The sequence below is a fragment of the Leptonychotes weddellii genome, chromosome 5, assembly GCF_054177405.1.
Source record: "Leptonychotes weddellii isolate Sample4059 chromosome 5, ASM5417740v2, whole genome shotgun sequence".
NCBI lineage: Eukaryota > Metazoa > Chordata > Mammalia > Carnivora > Phocidae > Leptonychotes > Leptonychotes weddellii.
Window position 1 is genome coordinate 100,723,210 of NC_138373.1, and position 8,682 is coordinate 100,731,891.

General features: G+C 34.3%; 1 pseudogene; it reads left to right on the forward strand.

Moving 5' to 3' along the window:
* Positions 1 to 4,530: 4,530 nt before the first annotated feature.
* On the forward strand, positions 4,531 to 5,586 carry LOC102748419 (ERO1-like protein alpha pseudogene; annotated as a pseudogene).
* Positions 5,587 to 8,682: the final 3,096 nt, after the last annotated feature.

The window sequence follows — 8,682 nt, forward strand, 5'->3', positions numbered from 1 at the left end:
ACATAGATACTATTTTTCCAAGAATGTGGGCAGTTACAGCTAAATCACCTAGCAAACTGGAATAGACAAACTCTAGCAGGAGGGATTTCAAGATTGTTCAAGGAAGGGAAATTAACAGAGGAAATGCTCACTTGTCTGGTACCACTGGGTGGTCTAGACTGATCTGGAGAGTTCTATTAGCAAGGAATGATTGGATTCTCTGAATCAATTTCAGGGACTTAAGAAGCTTACTAACTTAATTTGAGAATTTTGTGCTCTCTTGAGGCCCATGCTATTTCTAGTAGGAGTAGGCCTCCCCCTAGAGGGGAAATGGAGAAATTTTCCTCAAGCTTCTTGCTCAGAATTCAGTAACTAGTTCTTTGTTCATTCACTCATCATTCGTCCATTCATTCAGTAAATACTTATTAAATTCTATCACTGTGCTGTTCCTTATGATAGATGCTGAAGATACAGCTGAAAATAAGATCAACATAGTCCCTGCCTCCAGGAAAATTATAGTGTCAGAAATAAACATTAGGTAAAGAATCACAAAAATAATCACAGTAGTGATAAGTTCTATAAAGGAAAAGTATGGAGGATAATATGACCACTCAATAGAGAGCCTCAACAAGACTGGGAGGTAAAGGAAAACTGCCCTGAGCATGAATTTGAAAAATGAACGGATATAATCAGATCAAAGCTGTCTATCAGAGGTGTAGGGAGTGGGCCCTCCAGCAAATGGTCAAGAGTATCCAAAGACTCTGAGAGGGAAAAAGCTTAGGAAGTTGGAAGAAGAGTATGAGGCCAGAATGATAAGGAAGCAAAGGGCACAAGTTAAGGCTGGAAAGGTACAGATGCTCCAGATCATCCAGGGTCTTGGTAGACATACTAAGGATTCTAAACTTTATCCCCAAAGAAGAAGCTATTGATAGGTTTTATACAAGTGACATAATCACATCTGTGTTTTCAAAGGATCACTTTGACTTTCTGATGAGTGGATTATGGAAGGAGCAGAGTGAAGATTAAGATAGGAAAAATAGCAATTAAGTGATCTAGGCAAGAAGTGTTAGGGACTTGGACTAGGGTGGTGGCCATATAAAGGGAGAGAAGTGAGTGAATTTGAAATATTTTAGGTCAGAATTGATAGGGCTTGGTGACTGACTACAAACTGAAGATGAGGGGGTATACCCTCATTGTTTGCCAACAATGACTCTTAGATTTTTACCGTATGCTCCTAGATGAATTACAAAGATAAGAACTTGAGAGGAAACAGGGGTGTGTGTGTGTATGTGTGTGTGTGTGTGTGTGTGTTGGGGGATCTGATCAAAGATCAGTTTGTTAAATATTTATTAAGGCTACTACTAAATGTCAGGCACTGTGTGGTTGGCAATAGACACTGGAAGTTAAAAAGTGGAGGCAGTACAGGGTTCCTGTCCATTAGAAACTTTTGACTAATGGAAGATAATGATAACATTAATGAATTATTTCAATATTATGCAGCTATATAATAAATGCCATCCAGTAGAAGCCCAGAAAAGAGACAACGTAGCATAACCCGGGGTCTCAGAGAAAACTTTTTAAAGATTATAACTGAACAAAGTCTTGAAGGATTAGAAGAAGTAAATAAGGTAAGGAAAGGTGGAAGTTTTTTTCTTCAGGAAAAAGAAGGAATAGATTATTTAGACCAACCATCTGCTGAAAACAATTAAAATACTGGATAGAATATTTCTTAAAAATCTCCCTAAAAATTATCCAACAGGTTTCAAATAGGTTTTTTTTAAAAACAACTTCAAAAAGCTTTAATGAAATAAATATAACATTGAAACCAAAATCTGATAAAGATCGTACAAAAGAGAAAGCTATAGATGAATCTCATTCATGAATATCAATGCAAAAATCCCAAATACAGTATTAGCAAATAGAATCAAACAACATGATATGTCATGACCAAGTAGAAATTGCTTTAGGAATGCAAAGATAGTTCAATGTTAAAAATACATTGATATATTTATTAATATTATATATAAGAAGAAAAGTCTTGTGATTATCTCCATAGATTCTGGAAAAATATCTAAGAAGATTCAAGATGTATTCCTAATAAAAATAATTTTCAAAAGAGGAACAGAAGAGTATTTTCCTAACACATAAAGCATCTTGCTTACCAGTATCTTACTATTTTTATGGGAAAACACTGGAGGCATTCTTGCTAATGTTTGAAACAAAACAAGGATGTCCACACTATTACTATAACATCTAACATGGTGTTGGAGGTATTTGCCACAGCACTGATACAGAGAAAGCAATTAGATGTATGAGAATTGTAGAAAATAAAATCATGTGTCTAGAAAATGAAAGCAAAGCAATGGGAAAACTACTGAAAATAAAAAGATAATTCAGTAAGGTAGCAGGATATAAAAGCAATTGACAGAAGTCAGTAGGCTTCATACATACAGGAAAACTTTATAATACTCCCCCAAAACACAAAAGTAAACTTGAACAAATGAAAGACATACCTTAATTTGTAAATTTAATATAATTTCAGTAAAAGTTCTAACAAGTTTTTTGTTTTTTAGTTAGATAAATTGATTCTTTTTTTTTTTTTTAAGATTTTGTTTTTTTATTTGAGAGAGAGAGTGTGCACCAGCTGGGGGGAGGGGCAGAGGCAGACTCCCCAATGAGCAGGGAGCCCAAAGCAGACTCCACACGGGGCTCAATCCCAGGACCCAGGACCCCAGGATCACTACCTGAGTGGAAGGCAGATACTTAACCAACTGAACAACCCAGGTGCCCCTAGATAAATTGATTCTTAAATTCATATGGAAAAAACTAAGTAAGACTTTCCAGGAAAAACCCTGAAAAGAAGAGCAATGGGGAGGGGCCAGTCTTACCAGACATTTAAAATTCTATAAAGCTTTCACAATTAAAAGTGTAGAACTGGTACATGAATAGAGAGTTACACTAATGAAACATAATAGAAATCCAGTACATAAAGTAATTTAATATATGATAAAGATATTGCAAAACAATGAAGAAACGGACTTTGTAATAAATGTTGCTGAGACAACTGGGTACCATTTGGACATAGGTAAAATTGGATTCATAGGTTATACTGTACACCAAGATAAACTCTGCATGGATTAGTTAACTAAACATGACAAAAATGGAAACCCTAAAAATAATAGAAGAAAACATGGGTAGATTTCTATATAAACATCACCCATGGGAGTAGTTAGGAAAGCATTTCTGTGACTTGAAATCTAGAATCAATAAAAGACAAATTCTATTACATAAACATTTTTAAAAATTGCATGACCCAGATACCACAAATAAGGCTAAAGGCAAATGATTCACTGGACAAAATATTTGCAACTTAAACCATAGGAAAAAGTCTCCTTAATATAAAAAGAAAGCCTAGAAATAAAAAGATAAATCCAGTGGAAAAACAAGCAGAAGACATAAACATAGTTAAAAATTCATGCAAGTGGCCCTTAAAGTAGTAAGACATACTCAACTCATTAAAAACAAAAGAAGAAGCAAATTATATTACATTGAGATAGCATTTCTCACTGTGTTGGCAAAAATCCAAAAGTTTGAGAGCACACTGTTGCCAAAGGTCTGGTGAAAGAGACATACTGATATGTAGAATGATATAGCCCTCAAGGAGGGGAATTTAGTACTATCTAGCAAAATTACAAATGGATGCAGTCACACTTTAACCCAGCAAGCACATTTACCAGACATTTAAAATTCTATAAAGCCTTCACAATTAAAAGTGCAGGGGATAAGTGTTTTCTAGGAATCTATCCTAAAAGTACATCTGCACAAATTTTGAATGATATATGCACAAGATTATTCACTGTGGCATTATTTTTAGTGGCAAAATATCCTGAATGCCATTAAGAGAGAGGAACTGAATAGTTAAATAAATTATAGTATATAGTGGACTAGTCATACAGACATAGGAATACTTCTTTGCATTGCTATAGAATGATTGTCATAATAATGTGAGGCAAGGTGTATGTGGTAGCTACTTCTTGTACAAAATTAGACATTAAAGAATCATCCAGAAACTAATTAAAAATGGCTATTTATAGGAGGTGGGGATGGGAAACGAGGATCAGCAGGTAGGATTGGAAGAGATTCCTCTGAGTATACCTTTTTTTGTAGTTTTGACTTTAGAATCATGTAATTATTGTAAATAGTCAAAAAGTAAATTAAATCAAAAAGAGAAAAAAAGAGCAACCCCTAAATTGAAAACAAATTAAGTAAACCTAAGTGTGTGATTGGTAACACAACCAAAAAAAAAAAAAAAAAAGATTCAGTTCACATGACTTTTGAATGCAGGGCTTTGACCTTTCTTAGTGGGATATATCCTAATAACAAAACAAATTGCGAAGAATCTTAAACTTCATTCTGTAGTTTTATTGTTAATACCAACACTGGTATCATGAAACATTTTATGTATCTTATAGGATAAAGCAAATAAGTTCAGTGTAAGAAATGATAAAAATGTAAAATCAAATAAGTTAAAAATCAAGTGTTTAAATTAAATCTGCAAGCTATAGGTATTTTGAAGAAGGTACTAATCTCACTGAAGAATATGAACAAGCTGAATGACGTAGAGCTATGGATGAATCTTTAAATGAGGAATCATAGAAGACCGTTCTTCGGTGCCTGAGGCTGATGATTCCCCAGAACACTTCTGTGAAGCTGATGACATTTAATATCCTGATACTGAATATGTAAATTGTCCTTAATTCTGAACATTACACAGTTATAAGGGACCAGATGCTTGGAAGATAGGGGATATCATCATCTATGAAGACAACTGTTTCAAGTCACAATTAAAAACCTTTAAATATTTTAGCGTCTGTTCGAGGGAAATGTGAAGAGAACATTTTTCACAGATGGTCTCCATGTACAAAACTACTCTCCAGATTGCCTGCAAGCATTAATGTGCCTCTCAGTGCAAGATAGCCTTCACAGTATACCTGTTTGGAAAAGAAATGAGGATGCCCATTACAGAATTTGACCAGTGTGTTTGATGGGATTTTCAAGAACTTGTACTTTCTCTACTTAAAAGAATTAAGGCCTTTATCTAAAGTGCTACCATTCTCTGAGCACCCAAATTTTCAACTGTTTAGTGGAAATGAAGTTTAAGATTCAGAAGACAAAGTTACTCTTGGAAATACTTCATAAAGTTACATAATTTCTCTTGCATTTTTATAAGAATTATTATTTTTGTTTGGAATAGAAAAAAGAGCAAGCTAACTAAAGGCAGACTTCAGGTTGCATTATAGAAATGTTTCAAAAATTATGGATTGTATTTGTTGGTTTAAATGTCAACTGTGGGAAAATATTCAGAGTCAGGGTTTGGGCCCTGCTTCGAAGTCCTTTTCTTCAGAGAAATTGATAGCAAACATAGCAGAAAGTGGGCCCACTTAAGAATTCCATCTAACCAGACAAGAAATAGTATCATTGTTTATTACAGTTGGAAGAATTTCTACAAGTGTGAAAAAAATGGAAAACTTCAGGAACTTGTTGCAAAATATTCATTAAAGAAATGAGTTGAGGGGCGCCTGGGTGGCTCAGTCCGTTAAACGTCTGACTTTGGCTCAGGTCATGATCTCGGGGTCCTGGGATTCAGCCCTGGGCTCCCTGCTCAGTGGGGAGTCTGCTTCTCCCTCTCCTCCCTCTGCCCCTCCCCCCACTCCTGCTTTGTCTCTCTCTCTCTCTCAAATAAAATCTTAAAAAAGAAATGAGTTTAAATGTGCCTGTCTCTGGACAATAGAGGCCAAAGAGTGGAATAGTAAGACAGTTTGAAGTCAAACCTCTTATATAAAGTCACTTCTATTAAAAGAGAATGATACTGTTTAAGTAAATAGTTTTATTCTGTGACTTATTGAATTTAAATATTAAAATATTATTGTGAGTCAAGTAATATCTTGATTATGTGGCACAAATTTTAAAGTTTAAAATTGAACAAAATCATGATTTTCAAATTTAAAAAATTTTTTAATTTTCACAGGAGGAGATATAGCAAATTATAGACTTTAGAAGAAAAGGTTAGAGAACTTGGAAACCTAGAAATAGGAACTATTTAAAATGAAGTACAGAGAGAAAAAAGACTGAAAAAGAAAGGATCAGGACAAAAGTGATCTGCGAAATATATCAAGCAGCTTAACACACATGCAGCTGAAGTTTCAGGAGTTGGGGACTAAAAATATATTCAAATAAAAAGTGATGGCTAAAAAATTTCCAAATTTGAAAGTCATGAAATCTAGGCAGAATAAACTTAAAGAAAACATGCCAAGGCACATCCTAATCAAACTGCTAAAAACCAAGGGTAAAGAAAACATTTCTAAAAGTAGCCGGGTAAAAAAGACATATTACACATAGAGCAAGGATTGGTAAGCTATGGCCCACTGGACAAATCTGGCCCACCGCTTGTTTCTGTAAATAAAGTTTAGTTGGAACACAGCCCTACACACTCATTTACGTATTTGCTAGGGCTGCTTTGTGCTCCATTGGCAGAGTTGAGTAATTGCAACAGCCTAAAAGGCTTTTATGGTTTGCAAAGCCTAGAAGATTTATTATCTGGCCCTATATATAGTTTAAATCCAAATATTAATTTTATTGATATTAAATGTAATTAGACTAAATGCTCCAGATAAAAGACAAAGGCTGCCAAAATGGATAAAAAGCAAAACAAAACAAAAATCTACTTATATGCTATCTACCAGAAATAATTAAAACTTAAGGAAACAGGCTGAAAGTAGATGAATGGAAAGGGATACATCATGCACCCTATTCAAAAGAAAGCAGGTGCAGCTATATTAATGTCAGTCAAAATTTAAGACAAAGCATAAGTAGTGAAGAAGAAAACCACCTAATAATAAAGATGATTCAATTCACTAAAAGTTATGACAATTAAAAATTTTAGATTACACTTATAGCATCAGAATATATAAAGAAAAATTTATGAGAAGGACAAATTCACAAATATAGTAGAAGATTATAATAACCCCTTGTTAGTAACTTGTAATATAAGCAGAAAAATCACTGATATAGAAAATTTTTATAAACAGCTTATAAATTTGTTTAAAAATTTGTGCTAATGGATATATCTAAACCTTGCATCCAACAAATGCAAAACATATTTTTTCATTATATATATATGTAATGATTATAAATAAAAACTTGTCTATTAGGCAAATTTCAACAAATTTTGAAAAGTTGATATTGAACAGGAGGTATTCTTCAACTACAATGAATTTAAGCTATTAATCAATAACAAAATGACAATCCAAAAATTCTCATATTTGGAAATTAAGAAATATGAATTTATTCAACAAATATTTAATGCATGCTTACTATGAGCCAGGCACTGTTCTAGGCACTTGGGATTATATCAGAGAGAAGGTAATAATTAGAAGTCTGACATACCAAGTGTTGGGAGAGAATATGGAGTAATGAGAACTTTTGGCATGTTGGTGGAGTATAAATTATTACAACCACTTTTGAAAGCAATTTGATATTTTCTAGTAGAGCTGAAGATAAGCATACCCTATGATCAGCAAGTCCATCCATATGTATAAACTTTAGAAAAATTCTACTTTGGAAAAGCTTCTTATGTGTACCATGAGACATGTACTAGAATATTCATAGTAGTATTGCTAGTAATAGCCTACATTTGAAAACAAATGAACTGTCCATCAACAGTAGAATGCAACTATAAATACAGATATTTATGCATTGTAGTATGTTCATATAATGGAATACAGTATAACAATGAAAATGAATGAAGCACAGGTACCCCAAAAACATTGATGACATTTACAAATTTCATGTTGTGAAAAATAAGCAGGACATAAAACACTAAAGATAAATTGTGATTCCATTCATGTAAAGTTCAAGAGAATAAAGTCCTTGTGATTCCATCCATATAATATTCAAAAACAGGCAAAATCACACTATATTGTGTAGGGATGTGTAAATGCGTGATAAACTATATAGAAAAGTGAAAAATTATTATCATGACAAGATAGTGGGTACCCATAGGAAGGAGAGAGTTTGACTCCAGCGTGGCAGTGGGAGACTTTGGGGAGGGGAGTGAAGACGATTGCAGTATCTGTTTCTGTTTCCTAGATAGTGCTCTATTGCCTTTCTCAATTGTAAATGTATGTTTATTTACTTGTATGCATTTGTGTTATATTTCATAACTGATAAGGGTCCAAAAATAAAGGGAAAAAAAGACGAGAAAGGCGTTAAACATAGAGGACAGTGTGAATAAAGGTAGGGTGTGGCATGAAAGTGTGCTGGGTGCATGGGAACTATAAGCAGATTTGTGCATCTGGGAGGTAAACAGTGGAGCAGAAAGTGGTGGGGAAAAATGAGGCTGGAAGCTGTGGAAGCCTTTGGAACATTTAAGCTGGGCTGTGAAAAGGCTCAAATCTGAATTTTAGGTAGATTCCTCTAACTACTGCCAGGGAGAAGGATGCACAGGGAGTAGAGAGAAGGGAAGGGGCAGAGGCAAGGCTGAGAGAAAAGAGCTGTTACAATCCTCTGGGCATGAGATAGCAAGGGTCTGCAGTATGGTGTTGCTTATAGAAATGGGGAGGAGGAAATGGATTAGAGAAATATCTGTGTGCATTTAGGCAATCTTCCTATTTTGAAAAACAGTCACTTCAGGGCTCTTTTAAC